Below are 18,785 nucleotides of genomic sequence, written 5' to 3' on the forward strand. Positions count from 1 at the left end.
TCATTGAGCAACGACTTCAGGACACACTGTCTTACTAAGGCTGACATTTTTTTATGTGCCTCTGCGCGGTACAGCATCATCTTTTTGTGTGTGACATGCTAAAACAGTCTGGCAAAATCAAACAAACTGGTAAACACTTCTTACGAGGGGGGTGATTCCCACCTAAGGCGACTTTTCAGTAAACAAACAAAGTGTCTTCACTGTGTGTGTTTATGTTGCGTGTTTGTGGAGCTCCTGTCTTCAGTCAACCCACTTCCTGTCTCATATGACAACCCACAGAGTGCACGCTCTGCTCCCCCACCCCCCGCTCCCCCTCACATCAGAGCATTTCTGATCATAAATGCTGAACATGTTTAATATTTACGATTTTTAAATTGGGGTGGCCTCAATCCCACTGCGAGCTGATGAGACAGACTAAAAATGACTTCACATTCAATTTATGGAGGAATATTTATTACGTTACTGATGAAAGCCAACGTGTTTCTGTTGCCAGTCAAAATCAAAATGAGGAATTGGCTGTACTTCATGGCATGCGTTTCCCTTCCAGGTTGGGATGTCGGCTGATTGATATGAGAGACGGACAAGAGCTCTGTCACCTTGTCACTTTGTTCAGTTGTGTCTTGTTCTGCAATGGCGGTGGACTTTTGAGTAATGGAGAAAGTTTTTTATTGAGAAAAAGATGTGGAAGACGCTGCCCTGAGACGCCCCGAAACAAATCTGCAGTCACGGCAGGGTTTGCTGTAAAGCTCGGGGATTACCACATGGCCTCACCGTTGCACAGCTTCTCCACCTTGGACTTATTTCTGTTTATCCTCACTGTACTTGAAATTTAATTGTATCCACGGTGTTTTTTTCCACACTATTTTGGTGTTGTAGAGTTCATTACATTTCAACAGTGGCTGTTGAGTGCACCCGAAATTCAAAAGTTGCATTTTGATTCAAACAACAAACTCTACATGTGCGTGATGTCATTGCACTAGGTGCCATTGCTGCAGCTCGACTTTCGAATAATTGAGCTGTTTCTGATTTTCTAGTCGTGGGAATCCGGCGAAAGATCATCTTGCAATGTGTAAAAAAAATAAGATGAGAGAAAAAGGAAGAAAAAAAATAGGAAGAGGGCTGGAATCACTCGACAAGTGAGACAACACGCTGGCAGCGCGGGAGGGGGGCTGAACGGTGGGAGACAACTGCCTCATAACTCACAGGTTTGATTCACTGCAGCCCTCAGAGGACGGCGGCGCCGCACTCTCCAGCGCTAACTCAGCCAAAGACGCTGCTACACTTTTGCTGCTTCTGAACGGCGCAAAATGAAACACAAGCACAAAGCGCACACACATCCAACGAATGCTGAACATTTTTTTTCTTTTTTCCCGCTGTGCCAAAAATACGTACAAATGCAAATGGTATGCTAATGTCGTCAGCATTTGAAATACAATTTAAAACTGGAGGTTTATATATTTTACCACACTGTTCAGAATGGCGTGAACGGGAAAAAAAAGGGGGTCAGTGACAGTAAGAGGTAGAAGTGAGCGTCACACACAGAACCCAAAGCAGCTCCTACAGAGGCTGAAGCCCAAAGAGAGTGTGAAATAAGTTGCTAATGATTGCAGAATGTGTGTTTGTATAACTTGTGAGCCGGGTGGGGTTTTTTTCCCCCACGGGGATCCAACAAATAGACGGCAACACTTGCCACGCACCAAAAAAATAAAGGGCGGGTGGGGGAGGTGCGGTGGGGGGAGAAAAAAAAAATACTCCAGGCCCGTGAGTGAGATTGAGACACCTGCTGCGGGAGAGAGGAGGGGCAGCGGGGGGAGCGAAGGTAGAAAGAGACGCACGCACACACACGCACCCAACCACCTCCCCCACAAGGTCTTTTTTTTTTCACCACTCGATCAGACACCCGCAGTACACAGAGGGCATCAAAGAACGTGACACAGTGAACATCAAAGACGTCGTAAACACACATGGAGAATCAGCTGTCAGCTCCCGTCTCCCCGCTCCCACTTCAGTCTTCAAGTGTGCGTGTGTGGGTGTGGGTGCATGCATGCGAGCGTGCAATTCGTCCCGTTTAACAAAAAAAAAAAAAAGAGAGAGATTAAAAAAAAATCTTTCACTTCTGGCCGTGGCGTACATGAAGCGAGCTCTGCAGAGATTTCACTCCCCTCCACCACCGCTGCAAATAAAGGCAGGATAGTGGGAAGGAGAGAGGATGGAATTGTACTTCAAAAAGATCTATCTCACTTTCCATCTTTCTCTCTCTCTCCCTCTCTCTCTCTCTCCCTCTCTCTCTCTCTCTCTCTCTCTCTCTCTCTCTCTCTCTCCCTCTCTCTCGAGCTGTGCTTGCATGGTGCGCGTGCGTGTCAGCTGTAGGTGTGTGTGTGTGTGTTTGGCTTTAAACGTTACTCAGGTTGAGAGAAGAAAAAAGAGAAAAATCTCCCTGTGTGTGGCAACAGATTTGCCCAGATAGCACCAGCACACCATCAGAGAGACCCGCACATGCACACACACACACGAACGCACGCGCACACACACACAAACGCCCACTCACACCCTCGCACAACCAGTGCACAAGTGCACAACTGGCACTCACCTGCAAATCAAGCCCACACACGATCGCCTCATTTGGCATTCTATTATTAAAGACAACAAAAAAGCAGAGCCTATGTGGTCAGCGTTATTTTTCTTTGGCACTGCGCTGATCAAATTATCGCTGACATGTGGTAATGAAGGAGCATCTGGATGGTCCAGCGGCCCAGTTTTTTAAGCACGAACCTGAGTGGCCAGCGGTAGTTAGAAGTGTCTTGTCTATCTGACCCTCCATTTAGGCTGTGGCGAATTTCAAGGACACTACACTGGAGGCAGAGGAGCGGAACCAGTAATGACCACTCGGCAGGCTGTAGTGTTCAGATAAAGCTGCTACCAAAGGGAAGGTTAGCCTCGCAGATACAAACACCCAGTCAGGTAGCAGTCGGTCTGCGCCGGGGCGAGGAAGGAGTGATAGGAAGCCTACATTTAGGGAGCAACATGAGCATGCAGGTGACCGGGTACACTTGGTATGGCTTGATATGCACAGTTTAATGGGGACATGGGTTATATGTGTGATTTCAAACTTCCTGAGGGCCAGTTCCATGTTAAAAGACCTGGTCACACTTGTTACAACACCTATGGCAAAGGATAGTGTGTGGAACGGTTTTGACAACTAGGGTTGCGATTTAAAAATTTCATATCAGCTAAGAAGGACTGTGTTTGTTAAGGGGATGAGGGGATTTGAGGGGAAAATCCCTTTGACATAAGTAAACAGTTCCCCCTTGGTGGGTAATAACGTCCCCTCAGTGTTATGACACATTGCAGGGGGCCAAGATTAAAAATGTTGAGCTCCTCTTAGGGAGTGACCAGGATGGTCAGGATCAGGAATGAGGACATCAGGGGGGCAGTGAATGTTCTGGATGTTTGGGAGAAAAACATCCAACTGAAATGTTTTGGACGTGTACAGAGGAGGGATCATGAGTGCATCTGGAGAGGGAAGTTGGAAATGGCAGGCAGGAGGTCTGGAGGAAGACATTCATGGGTGTAGTGAAGTCAGTTGGTGTGATAGGAAGAGGATGTAGGGTATGGAGATAGATGGAGGCAGATGATTGGCTGTGGCAACCACTCGAGGAAGGGAACAACAAACAAAAAAAAGCCCAAAAGAAACATTCAATCCTTCAATGATTCAGAGGAAAAAAAACACATCATTGTTTAACACAGCACACAAAATGCTTTTGTGGCAACAGATTTCTGAGAAGCTCACAAGGTCTTTGATGAATTAAAAAACAAAACAAATTCCAACTTAATTCTGTTGAGGCGCCACACTGATGTTGCGTAAGTACCTAAAACCCCTTCTATTTTAATTTGTCTGGAAATGTAGACAGCCATTTTCACTTCTTCAACAATACAATTTAGAAGTTGCCACACTCTCCTGTTTGTTTTGTTATAACCTGTGCCATACATAAGTTCAGTGTTTATAATTTTTGATTAAAAGAATTAAAAACATTAGTTATAAGACAACGAAGAAGAAGAAGAAGAAGAGCCCTAAGGGCCTCTTAGAAGAACATTTTCCTTCAGAGTGATTCCTGAAATTTACAGTTGTCTTTTGCCTTTTCAGATCATTTGCTTCTAGGCTGTTACTTGCCACTCCGAGTCCTGCTCATGCCTATGACAGATGTAGAAATCAATGCACGGCTCTACCGCGCGATTGGCCCGACGTAGACCGCGACTTGGAAAGACATCAGCGGCGCAGGACTTCAGGAGGTAGCGGCACATCTCCGCTCTCCGCTTGTTATTTCAGTCAATGACGCAGCCGGGGTTACCGCGGAGGTAATTCAACATGTTCATTACACGCTTTCACTGTGTTTAATATTTACACCTGTCGCTGCCATCTAAATTTTAAAGACCTTTGCGCCCTATGTGGGAGAGGGCAGGTGGCGGTGGCGCTAAGCGAAGACAGAGCGACGAGAACATCGTTTGGAAAGAGTGAGGGTTGAGAGGCTAAGACGATAGCCGTGGGTGGCATCCTGAATTATAAAGGATTAAAAGAGACATTGACACAAACCTGCATCTTCTCATCAAATCGCACAAGTCCACCAAGAAGCTGGCACATGAATAATGCAGGCGCGCACGCACACACCGCATAAAATGCATTTCCACATTATAACTCACATACCTAGAGATTTACTGATGACATCCCGCATCAATTATACAAATACAGTGAACTTCATGTGCGCCTTCACAGCGGCGCACGTGCACGCGCGCACACAAACACACACACACACACACACACACACACACACACACACACACACACTCACACAGCTGTGCGTGCGCAAAGGTCCCTCCAAATACATCTTTACTCATGAGCCAGAGCGCTGATAAATAATACACAACCAAAACCAAGACAGTCACTCTTCATTCCTCCCCCTCACACACATGGACACACATGTTCTTGCGTCAAATTTAATTTTTGTTCGCCGCAGTCAAGTGAAGAAAATATGAACTCGCGCAGAGCGCTACGCAAATCCACGGTGGCGAGAGATGAGCTGACACAGTTCTCGAAGCGGCGGTCATGAGGCCTCGGCAGGGGGTGGTGGGGGTGGAGGAGGAGGAGGAGGAGGAGGAGGAAGAGGAAGAGAGTTGTTTCTACAAGTGAAGAAAGGGTTGATGGACAAAAAAATTAAGGACGAAAAGCTTGAGGACGCTCACAGAGAGACAAGCCGAGAGCATGACAAGGACCGGCACAAAAGGAGGGGATGGAGGATGTAAAGAGGACGATAATGATGAGACCAGCAATGTGTTATATTAATTTTTAATCCAGTAGGTCAGTTAGGAGGCTGCAGCTGCATTAGGTTGGCCTGACAAAGTAACGGCCCAGATGCTGCTAAGTACATTCTCGGTTTTCAGGTCTGAGAAAAAGTGCAAACAAATCAGCTTGGTGAAATATCCTTGCATTTAAATCATGTGACACAAAAGCTGTTTTTTTTTTTCAGATGGCATCAAGTCAGTGGTCAGTTATAAACATTTAAACACATCTGGAATGCTCCTCTTCACATTAAAATGTAAATGTTGACCGAAGATTGATCTTTGACCTAGTTACTCCCCATCAATGTGTGAATGCCGGTTGTGCTGATATGGTCAGAAAATCATTTTATGTCGCCGTATGGACTTTCAGGTGTCTAAGTGTCAGCAGATAAGAATCTAAATGCAAAGTCGATAATAAAAAGAAAGTTCATGTTTAGAAAAAATGGGTAGGATTAAACAATGGTTTAAACAATCAATAGGTCAATGTAAATAGTGTGCACTGAAAAGTAGAAAACCAACTGGACTCCAACATTTCAAAAAACAAAACATCTTCACACAAAAAGTGCACTATCACCCAAGCATCTAAGACGTAGGTCAAACCTGACCTAAACTAGACTGGTTTACGACTATTTTGGATACTTTAGCTAACAACATGCTGTTGAAATATCTGATTAGGACAAATTCTCTGGAAACTTAACACCCCACAAACATTATGGAGGCACTGTTTTTCTTTTTGACTTACTTGGCTACCAAAAGTGTTAAACGGAACACACTGTGACACTACAGAGCAACAATGTGGTTTATAAAATGTCACTACAGCCCTTAATGTATGTAGAGGCCATTGGGTGAAAGAGTGAACTTGGTTATATTGTCCCTTTAAGATTGCCCTGCTGACAATTGAACTAAACTGCCAAGTTTCAAGTCTCCTCTGATTGAGATACAGACAAAATAGATTTAGTGTAGAAAATATAATTGCTACCATTTGCTGAGCACCTTTGAGAGCAAGTTATCCCCTCAGCAATTAAAAGATATGTCCTGTCAGAATGAAATACAAGGACATTAAAAGACAAAACTCTAAACTTTTAATCTCATCTCATCGTTCTCTTGCGTGTGTTTTGGAAAATTTTAAGCTCGCTACAATTCAATAGTAATTACACTGTTGTTTGGGGCAAACAAAACAATTAAGTCCACAAAGGATCACACAGTCAGAATGGTTGGCATTTAGTTTTATTCAAACACTGTGTCACATTGTGATATCGTGGTTGTAGTAGTAGTAGTGGTAGCAGTCAGAGTAAAATATGCACTATTTTGTTTGATACATGTCTTAAAATAAAGATTAGCACAGATGGTTAACTTAGCTGACTGTCTGACTGAATGTCTCCAAGGCATAAAAAATTCAAATTAAAAACCCAGAGAAATACAGACCATGTTAAGCTAAACATGTAACTGGATACAAGCAGTTCAACGCTGTGGGTATGGCCAGTTCGGATACCAGGTGTTTGACGTGTACAAGGGACTGTGAAACATTACAAACTGTACTGAAAAGCTGCACACGGTAGACAGAACACGTTTCTGCTGCAATAAGGTTCTTAGCAAACGCGCAGCAGATGTTCTAGGAACCCTCTAGCCAACAAACACTGCTCTAAATCCATCCGCTAACAAAGAATTAGCTTAGGAAAGCCACTTACAAACACCTGGGGTAGCCAAGGAGCGGAAGCTGTGTTGTCAACAGACCAGAAGTAAAAGGATGCACCTGGAATGAGCCCTCACAAAGGAACTAGGAGGGACCAACAATGCCACAGCACCATCTCAACAAAAACCAATCCTACGCAAACGTGCATAGGTTGATCTGTGTTTGAATGATGTCGCGGTTAACAAATAAAGACTTCTATGAGCGCGAAGCTGAGCCTCATTGTTTAGAGCCTTGAACTGGGCCAGCTTTACAGTCAACAACCTCCGAGGCAGAGACAACATTAAAAATTCTCTTGACGCTAACAGAATGTAAAGGCAGGTCCCTCAATGGCTAACAAGCCACGGTCCCTCAAGCGCTGAGAACTCTTCTGTTTCTGAACACAAAGACACGTCCCAAAGCACACATCCACTACCCCGACATCGACTTCATACATTTCCCAGGATCGACAAGAAACGCGTCCTTTGGCTCGCAGTCGGCGGCTCCCGACGCTAAACAAAGCCTACTTCAGTATTTAACATGAGGTGTGTCCCAATGCTTAGGTCTACTGTAGTATTTAACAGCCTAGCTCTCCCCAGGCAAACACAGAATACCATTTAGCGCAGCGCAGAGCCCCAGAGCTAGCATAGCCTAGCGCCGGGGCGAGCGGAATGTTCGGTCTAACCGCTGACTCACACAAGCATGTAATGGACATCAGCGCGGTCACAGGCTGACAAAGTGCACAGCATTAGGACAACCTCAGAGTGTTAGAGGGCTTCGCACTCCTCCTCTCCTGACACTACAACATTCCCTCCCTTCCAAAAACCCCCCCAAAAGAACACTCTTCCCCGAGCAAAGTTGAAATAGTGCGTTCGCGTATTTACTCGTGAGCAAGCCCTCGCTCTGTGTGGCTCCTGTGTGGAACTCTGTCTTTTTTCCTCAGGAGTTTTACCGCAAATGGGACCGCAATCATTTATACATGCATAGTGCATACATGCGTACAGACTCAGGCTTAAATTAGGGTTAATGCACGGTCAGAATGGTTTCTATGTTAGGGAATGCGTTAACTAGGAGGCCTAAAAGAATGCTAAAGTGAGCTCTCACCTTGACATTTTTTTTTTAACGATTTTTATTGAATTGATTAAAGGGATAGTTTGCATATGAGTGATGAGATCATGTGAGTTTTCACAACATAACGAGCACACAGTGTTGACATCCTTCAACTGTGCCTTATTTTATACAGACCATCGTGTTTGAAGAGTGGATTTTAGCAAACAGCACGATGTTACGCATTCACTGTTTCAAGTCAAACTTGCTGTTCATTGGCTTTACACCGATCATATCGGCTATATCGGATCGGCCGATATTTGGCATTTTTTGAAATGTTCGTGATCGTGCGTCGTGTCATAAATCACCGACCCGATCAATGACGTCACGGTCGTGTTGAAACTTTTCTAATCTGTCTCATTTACTCCAAAGTAGTTCCACAGCATCAACGTGTTTATTTGTTTGTATCCGAGAGCTAATGATTCATGATTCAAAAAACTTCTCGTCTTCGTGCCTCTTCCTGTTTTGAGTACTGTCGCTATGTGACGGACAATAAAGTTTCTTTGAATCTTCACGACAGCAACGTCCATTGGCGACACAAACAAACATGTCGGAGGTGTGGAAGTTTTTCAAAGTGAGAGACAGAGAAAAAATTTCAACACGACAAATTTAATCAGGCACTTGGAAAAGATACACACGGAGGAGCATGTCGAGTTCAAGAAACGCAGCGCGGAGAAAGAAAAAGAAAAGCAAAGGCCGAAACAGATGCTAAAGCAAATATCTCAGTCAGATTGGGGCATGACAAGATTGATACTCAGGAAACAAGCACATAAGTATATAAGTACATAAACAAGTAATTTAAATATTGCTCCTCACGTGACCGGATCGGTGATCGGTTATCGGTGTATTTAAACTCACTGATCGGTGATCGGCACAAAAATCGTGATTGTGTAAAGCCTACTGTTCAGTCTTCCAGACACGTGGACGGTGAATGGCAAACTGGATTTCCCTGTTATTTGACCACAGAATGCAGCCAAAGTGATATGAAGCAAATGGAAGAGAATTGAATTTTGGGTTTTACTCCATCCATCCATTTTCTGCCACTGTTCATCCTGCACTTTTGGGCTGTGGAAGTGCTGCTGCCTATCCCAACTGTCTAGGAGTGTAGGCGGGGTTATACAAACAGCCAGTGCACTTAAACCTCCAAATGAGTTGCCGATCAAATTGCACGTTGGCCAGAGTAAAATCCATTTTCTTCCTCCCCACTGATGAATGGTAAATTGATGTTTCTCTGCTACTGTTTTAAGTTTCTCTTATTGCATTCCCAATTTTGAAACTAAAATTCAAGTATGTTCTGTATGAAATGGTGTGACAAACATTTTTCCATTAACACTGTTAGTTTTCCAAACCCGTGAACCTTTTCTGTGGGAAACATTAAGGAGCAATACCAGGCCCACTTTCACCCCCATTTCCATTAATGGCCTCAGAATCTGTGATCCCGCCATGCGATGAGAAACTAATACACTGTTCCTGCACAGGTTTACCTTAATCATCTACGGGAAGTCATAAACTCACATTTGCTATCAGAAATCCATTAAAAAAAAAGAGCTTGCAGACATATTGCTGCCTTGAAGGAAGTACAACCATCCATCAAAGCCGTGTAATATATTTCTTTGCTTTTGATGCGTCGGTTGAGATTCTTTTGCTCTCCGGTCGGGATTTTTAGTGCGGCGAAAACAAATGATCAGTTACTAAAGCGTTATGAGATCATCAGCATGAGATGAGTGATTTATTAATCCTCTGTCACACTGCTTGTAATGTGCCAGATGAAGCTGCAGTGATTGCACTGTGCGAGAATTGCTCGGAGGACTTATGCCACATTAACGATACACTTGGACTGTTTCCTTGTAGAAGAAAATACCAGTCAAGTATTTGTTTATTTTGCATTTGGCATAGTATTTGTTGAAACAAGGGAGGGGAATGACAAGCACAAGGCAATGACTGGCAAGAAGGAAACATAGCTGCGGGCTGATCCTCACTGATCCCGATATGAAAGCCACGGAGAACGGCCACGTTTCAACTCGGGGACGGCAGCATGCGGAGCCTCTCACTGCGCTGATTTAATTAGCAAAACTTTCTTATGCAGATGTTCATAGCAGGAGCATTTTTTCCCTAATTGGCAGCACAAATCCAGCTCTGTCATCGCTTTTCCCCCTTTACTGCAGCGTAAACCTTTGCCATCAGACAACTAATCAGGTTAATATATCAGTTTGATACTGTAATTACCCGATAAGCGCAGGAGACCTGCATTTAGCTTTTTCTCACAGTAGGATCTATAAATCATGAGCTCCACTCGGCAGCGCAGCTTCCCCGTGTATATCAAAAGCGCTACATCAGCGCGCCTGGAATCCAGAAGATTATTGTGAATAAGTGCCATAATTATTTTACTGGAGAGCAAGATATTAATTTATGTATATACATACAGTATATATATATATATATATATATATATATGTATACATATATACACATACATATATATATTTTACATACATACATAAATACATACACACACACACGCACACGGGCATAATTTTTCCCCCACCCCAGAAGAAACGTTGATAAAGACGCTCGAATATAACGCAGGAGCTGCGCTCCCCAAACGGCGGTGGTGAAATGTGTCTCCCGAGTGGTGGCCGCCGGTCGTGTGCACGGCTGGCCCTGCCCATCCATGTGTCAGGATGCTGCTCACGGCACAGGCTAATCACAACACCTGTTTAGGAGAGATTACAGCTGGATCCACCAGAGTGCTCAAAGGGCCTCTGCTCTGTTAAAAAGCGAGGCACCTGTCCTGGCTCTGACATCCAACGTCAGGGGGAGGAAAAAAAAACAGTGCGTCTACATGGAAGCGATCTGAGGGAAAGTAACAGCTTGAACTGTGGCGCTACAGAGAGAAAGCAATGTTAATGTTATTAACTGGTTGAGTCTCAGGACCCACAATTTTCTTTCTCCTTATAATGAAGTCTCAACCCAAATTTGTTCCACAGCTTTCAAATGTATCCTATAAAAATTAAAAAATGCTATCCCATTTTCTATCATGTCTAGTGAATGTCTTGTGAGTGGAGTTTGCATGTTCTCCCTGTGTCTGTATGGGTTCTCTCCAGGTTCTCAGGCTTCCTCCCACAGTCACACAAAAACATGCATGTGAGGTGAATTGGGAACCCTAAAATGACGTACAGTATATAATGGGTGTGTGTGTGAGTGTGAACGGTTGTTTGTCTCTATGCGGCTCGTCTTGTCCAGGGTGTCACCCTGCCTTTGCCCTATGACAGCTGGGAGAGGCTCCGGCAGACCCCCGCAAGCCTGAATGCAGGAAGAAGCGGGTATTGAAAATGGATGGATGGATGGATGGATGGATGGATGGATAAATGAATGAATGGTTTGTCCACCAAAATAAATGGCCAACAGTTTTCCTCTATATATATAAAAAAGTTAGAAAAGCAAAGGGAAACTGCCCACAAAGCCAAGACCCAGTCAAAACAGCTCCGCGACCCACTTTTGGGCCGCAACCCACCAGTTGAGCTGCTCTAGCCCGCATGGGATGCATGGGGGCAAAATGAATGACACGGCGAGGCCCCCGTCGCTCGCCCCGTACCTTTCTCACTCCCCCCAATCTTTGAATGATTTGAGAGGAGTCGAGGAACAGGAGCGAGACTCCGAGGCCGGCCTCCCTCCTCTGGCGCCCTTCGTTGGCAGATCACAGAATTGCCAGTTTAATATTTATAGCTGGAGTGCTTTAGGAAAAAAAGGGAAAAAAAAGAGAGAAGAAAAAAAATCCCACTCTCTTTCTTCCTCTCCCTGTCTCTCCCGGCCCACTGACGGTGACTCTGTTGGACTTTGGAAACCTTAGGCTTGGTGTAAAAATGGCAGCGAGCGGTGAGTCAGCTCATCCCGGGTGACTCGCCGCCGCCGCTGATTGCCGGACAAACAGTGGAGCAGGCCAAGCGCCGCAGGTACAAGGACGTGGCGGGCGGGGTTAGGGTCAGGGGCGCTTGTTCCTGCGTCGTCCAACAAAAGGACGTGGCGGGTGTGTGGCTGGAGTGGCAACGCGCCGGGGAGCATTATTAATTATGCGCTCCTCCGCCGTGTTGTCTTTCCGCTTTTAGAAGAAAAGCTGCGGGCCCTGCTGGACATTAAAATGCCGGCCTTTAAACGCGCGTTGGTTGGAATTTACATACGCCGGATGTTTCCTAAGCGAACCGATGGCGACCGGGGACGTGTGTGTGCGTGGGTGTCACAAAATACAACATAGTAAAGTTGACACCACGACCACGCCGTTCCAAAAGGGCACATCAGCCGGCGCGGAGGAGGGGGCAGGGTTTGCTCGCTGATTGTGTTTTCTGTGAGAGGGGGAGGAGGTTAAATAAATCACTAATTCTGCAGAGGGAAGAAAAAAACCGCTAGCTGAAGGGGGGGATTCATTCATTATATATAAGCCTTACTCAGGTCTGTGTAAGCCCTTTTTATACCCAAAAAGAAAGAAAAAAAACACCCCCACTACCGCAACACTTTTTATGCACCCGCTCTGGTTTTCACTAATACGCACACACAGAAAAATCTTGTTGCCACGTTTATTTTAACCAGCAACAGGTTGCAGCGTCTCTAATCCGCTCAGCTGCCGAGTCGGTTCCCATGGAATATTTCCCTTTCAGTTAGCATCACCACTGGTGTTTGTACATCACCACCGCCACCACCACCACCATCTCCACCATCACTACCACCACCATCTCCACCATCACTACCACCACCATCTCCACCATCACTACCACCACCATCATCATCACCGCCACCGCCATCACCACCACTGCCATCATCACCACCGCCAAAATTACCACCATCACCACTATCACCACCACCACCACCACCACCATCTCCACCATCACTACTACCACCACCACCATCACTACCACCACCATCTCCACCATCACTACCACCACCATCATCATCACCGCCACCGCCATCACCACCACTGCCATCATCACCATCACTACCACCACCACCACCATCTCCACCATCACTACCGCCAAAATGACCACCATCACCACTATCACCACCACCATCACTACCACCACCATCTCCACCATCACTACCACCACCACCACCACCATCACTACCACCACCACCACCATCTCCACCATCACTACCACCATCACTACTACCACCACCACCATCACTACCACCACCATCTCCACCATCACTACCACCATCACTACTACCACCACCACCATCACTACCACCACCATCTCCACCATCACTACCACCACCACCACCATCTCCACCATCACTACCACCACCACCACCATCATCACCGCCACCGCCACCACCATCACTACCACCATCACTATTACCACCACCACCATCACCATCACCATCACCACCATCACTACCACCACCATCATCACCGCCACCACCACCACCACCATCATCACCGCCACCGCCATCACCACCATCACTACCACCACCACCACCATCACCACCATCACTACCACCACCACCATCACCACCACCATCACAACCATCACCAACATCACTACTACCACCACCACCATCACTACCACCACCATCTCCACCATCACTACCACCACCACCACCATCTCCACCATCACTACCACCACCACTACCACCACCACCACAACCATCACCACCACCATCATCACCACTACCACCACCATCACTACCACCACCGTCACTACCACCACCATCACTACCACCACCATCACTACCACCAACACCATCACTACCACCACCACCATCATCACCACTGCCATCACCACCAGGACCAGCACCACTATCACCACTACCATCACCCCCACCACCGTCACCACCACAACCAATCTCCATCGCATCTTTCCAGGCCTTTCAGCCAAACAGCCGCTTGTTTTTGTCACTTTTGTTCACGCAACAGTTTCCATCGACAGTTACCATGGCAAATCAATGGTCAGTGTACAGATGGGAGCAGATTCATCTCTCCCGAGCACGCTCTCGAACACACACACACACACACACAAACACACACATACAGCACATGCCTGAACTCCCAATGTGTTTGCCTCCACCACGCTGATAACAGACAGGAACCGATGCCCTGCATGGTTGAATGCACGCAGACACATGTGTGTGTCCGTGTGTGTGTGTGTGTGTGTGTGTGTGTGTGTGTGTTTGTTGGGTTGTGCGGCCAAAGTGTCAGAGATCAGATACGTAAATCTATTTCCTTTACTAATTAAAGGAAGGCAGCGCTCCCCCGGGAATGGACCCAATGTCAGGGCACTGTGTCAGATGGACTAGCACACGCACACACACACACACACACAAACAAACACACACACACACAACCACACATGCACGGACACACCGAGAAGAAGCGCACAAATGACTTTTGGCGGTGTGTATATTATCTCTGCCGTGCATCTGTGGGGGTGGGCCGTGCGCGCAAGCCTGTGCACGTCCACGAATTTCTTGTCTATCGGTGGCCGAGCTGAGTTTGCCAAGCGTCCGCTGGGGGAGCGGGAAGCGGCTTCGCGGCAGATGCTTAAAGCCAGTGGCGATTAGACAGCAGAGCAGAGATAATAGGCTACGGCTGCCATTACCTACTACGCCTTATTAGTCAGTGGGCCGGCCTGGAGATGAGCAGGCGGGCAGACAGACAGGCAGACAGACAGACAGACACTGGAGTTAAACCTCTTGCCACAAAGTTGGATGAGGGCGACTCATTGCGCAAACGTGTCCGCGAGTGTCTGTAAGTGGGCATCCTCCCGAGAGGTGGATGAGAGGAGGCGAAGGGGGCGATTGAGAGGTGAAGGATGGATGGATGGAAGGGCTTATTTACCGGCAATCCCCATAATTGAGACAGATCTGTGGACGAAGGTGATGAAGAAGAGGAGGAGGAGGAGGAGGAGAGAGCTTGAAGGAAGCAGGGGGAAGTGCGAACGCACTCGGAAAAAACAACACAGCGCTTTCTAGTCCGTGTAAGCAGAAGGATGAGAAGCGGAAAGCAGACAGGAGGGGCAGAGAGGAGGTGGAGAGGTTGACAGGGAGAGAGAGAGACAGGGTGACAGAGAGAGAGTAAGTGAGGGAGAGAGAGAGAGAGAGAGAGAGAGAGAGAGAGAGAGAGAGAGTCGCACACAGAGTGAATCCTCTCCTGGTGACACTCAATAAAAAGAAACAGGAAATAAACCTCAGCGCCAATATCTAAAGTGTCTGCAGCAGTGTGAGTGTGACGCGCCGTCAGTCTGTCAGTCTGTCTCTCTGTCTGTCCTGCCTCTCTCTGCCTCCGTCATCGGCCACTTTGAAGCCGGGGACTGCTTCCAGTGGAGCCGCTCCCACCTCTGTGACCAGCAGCAGAGGAGGCGGCCGCACTTTTGGAGCGGGAGAGTTGGCGACGGCGAGGATCATGTTCTCGATTAGGGTTCTGTTCCTTCCTCCTGTCTTCCTCTTCCTCCCCCATGTTTCTGCCTCTCGCTCCCGATCTCTCTCTCTCTCTCTCTCTCCCTCTCTCCCTCTCTCTCTCTCTTTGGTTTCCTGCTCCTCACACTTTATAGAAGTTTGAGCCACTGGGAGATCATTAGCACAGGATCAAACCCCCGACACTCACTGTCCACACGCTCGTGGAGACACTTGCGCACGCACGCGCTCGCGCGCGCGCACACACACACACACACACACACACACACACGCGCAGGCAGGCAGGCTGGTGAATACACACGGAGCAAAGGCACACTTGGAAAAAAGAGAGTACACAGAGACCACACACCCCCTCACACACACACACACACACACTCCCACACGCAGATACAAAAACAAGAAATGGGGGCACACAAAAGAGCACTGCAGCTCCAAAATCCCAAAAAAGGAGCGAGTTGCTGTGTGTGTGTGTGTGTGTGTGTGTGTGTGTGTGTGTGTGTGTGTGTGCGCGTGCGTGTGTCTGTGTGTGTGTGTGAGAAAGAGAGAGAGAGAGACGGAGCAGGGACATCAACAAGCAGTCCTGTAAGATCGTGGGCAGCCAAAGAGGATTGAGTGAGTGCAATTTACTTCATTTTTTTATTTTTTATTTTTTATTTTTTTGGAAGGGAACAAGAACCAGCTGCAGTACTTACTCTGAAACTCAGAAAACACACATTTTTACTTCAACGGACTTGACAGACGTGTGCGTGCGCAGGCAGGAGCACGTCTGTGTGTTTCTGTCTGTGTGTGCATCTGTGTGCGTGTGTGTATGCACCTTCCTGCTGAACCGAGCAGCAGCCACCCACACCGCACATCACCACGAGCCCATTCAATGACTCCGAGCAGCAGCAGCAGCAGCAGCAGCAGCAGCAGAGAGGCAGCAGCAGCAGAGAGGCAGCTGCTGCTGCTGCTGCTTCTGCCTCTCTCTCTCTCTGTCTCTCTCTGTCTCTCCCACACTCTTTCTAGCACACGGCCGAATAAAGGAAAGTTGCGCACACATGCACCGCGCCGAGGAAGAAAACTTATAGTCTGAGCAGAACGCATCCATGCGTGCCCGTACATGCACACATGCGCCGCAGAGGGCAGACACGGCGAGGCGCCGCGCATTGCAGCCGCAGTCAGTCTCTCCATCAGGGCCGCGTTGAATTATTCAGTTTAAGGGAAGTACACAAGACTGTTAGGAGCGTATTCAGCGCTGGCCTGGGGGCCAGCCCCGGCTCTAAAAGCATGATGTCACCGCCAGCCTTCCACTCTGGTCCCATCTCTTGCTCTTTTTTATCGCGTCGGCTCGCCCTTCTCCTCCTCCTCCTCCTTCTTCTCCCTATTCTCCCCTCCTCACCCTCCTCCCACTCACGTCGCTCAACTGGTTAAATTTGGTTTTGATGCTACATTTGACACCTAATCGAGTTAAAAAAAAAAAAATCATGATGCGAGTCGGCCTGCGAGAAGTTCGCTCTGTGAACGCCTCTTGTTTTCGGGAGTCACCTGATTTCTTTTCTCCGTCTCTGAATTTCTCCCCCCGGCCCTTCACTGCCCCCTCATCCCCCACCCTCCCACCCTCGCCTCAATATGCAGGTTCGCCATCTGCTCCGCCGCTCCGCCGAAGCCTCCCTCAGATGTAGGTCACTCTCTCAATTAAGGCAATTAGCAGCCGTGCGAGGCCGAGAACGAGCCGCTCTCACTTTTGCGGCAGTGGGGAGACTTGGAACTGCATCACCTGGTGAGCACTTTGCACCAGCAGTGCAAAATCTGCCAGGGCTGCTGGTGGGCGGTGCTGTGTTTTACGACTAGTGTTAAATTAGCTCATGCAAGTGGAGCTAAAGCCACCAGCGCCAAGAGTATTTTCCAAACAATTTCAGACACCGAATTATGGTTTTTTTTTGGGGCAGGGAGTGGAATCTGAAGCTGTCCATCATTTTGACAGCACAATGGCGCAGAACTCTGGTAACATTAAGCACTTGCACACCTACATCAAGAAAGTAGATGGAGGCTGGGAAGGTTCAAATGAAAAGAAAAAGTAAAAAGTCCCTGCGGAGAATTTGGGTATCTTCTTTGACCCCGGCACGCCGCTTGCTGCCTTTCATTATCCAGGTGTCGACACTCAGGAGCCTTGGAGAGTCTGAGGCGGGTGCAGGGTCACAGAACCAGGATGGGATGGGACACACGGTGACAGGTTTCCTCTCTGGAAGTGCTTACAAATCAGGATTTTCTGTTGAACTTGGATGTGTTACTTACAAATGTCTGATTTTACAACCCAGCATGATGGCTTCAGACCTTTCGTGGCCAACTTCATCTCAGGCTGACAACACAGTTGCAAGTGCACAGGGAGCCACAATGTACCAAAAAGATCTGATGCTTGGAAACAAGGTGAATTGCAATGGATTACAATGAAATCTATGACAAAGACCAATCTTTTCACTTATCTTTTTGTATAACTCAAATTTTAAAGCCCCGACCAAAGATACCACTGCATTTCTCAAAATTTTGCATTCGGAAGTACGCTTACCAACCATTTTTTAAAGGTAAAACATTCAACTGCTTGTTAATGCAAATGTGGCTCATCAGCCAAACACAGCAGCAGCAACTCAATGAATGTATTGGGTCAACGCTGTACATCTAGACGTGTTGGAGAAGAATTGCAAAGGTACAAGGTGAGCATAAAAATGGTGAAGAAGGTGGAAGGTGACTTTGGCCGTGGTGAACATGGTTGTTGTAGGTGGGCTTGTCGGTGTATTTCACAAAGTGCTGATCTACTGGGATTTTCCCACAGAGCCATCTCTAGAACTTAGAGAGAGTGGTTCCAAATGGAGAAAATATCCTTGTTGATGTCAGGGGTCAGAGGTCACAATGGGCAGACTGGTTGGAGACCATAGAAAGGCAACAGCACCAGCGAGGTGCATGAAAGAAGAAGAAGAAGAAGAAGTTAAGATGAGTGTCACCAGTCAATCATCCAGGATTAACAACAGTATCTAACCTGTCGAACCAAAAAGTCAAAATGAAAATGAAATTAAACAGTGAGCCTCAGCGGCCCTGTTCACACTGAGCCGGTGACTTCTGTCACTGAGGTGGAAGAAAAAGTGTGTGTGTGTGTGTGTGTGTGTGTGTGTGTGTGTGTGTGTGTGTGTGTGTGTGTGTGGTGACATTCTGCTGGCCACCACAGAGGGAAACCCATTACACAAATTATAGTGGTGTCACTTTGAACCGTATTGTTATTCTCGGCTGACATTTGGTTGTG

General features: G+C 47.1%; 1 protein-coding gene across 1 annotated transcript in view; it reads right to left on the minus strand.

Moving 5' to 3' along the window:
* grin2ab (glutamate receptor, ionotropic, N-methyl D-aspartate 2A, b) overlaps positions 1–18,785 on the minus strand; it is a 93,786-nt gene that overhangs the window by 32,593 nt on the left and 42,408 nt on the right. The gene's annotated exons all lie outside the window — the stretch shown is intronic.

This window comes from Nelusetta ayraudi, unplaced genomic scaffold (assembly GCF_046127955.1).
Source record: "Nelusetta ayraudi isolate G7.1 ecotype Tasmania unplaced genomic scaffold, CSIRO-AGI_Nayr_v1 ptg000004l, whole genome shotgun sequence".
Classification (NCBI taxonomy): Eukaryota; Metazoa; Chordata; class Actinopteri; order Tetraodontiformes; family Monacanthidae; genus Nelusetta; species Nelusetta ayraudi.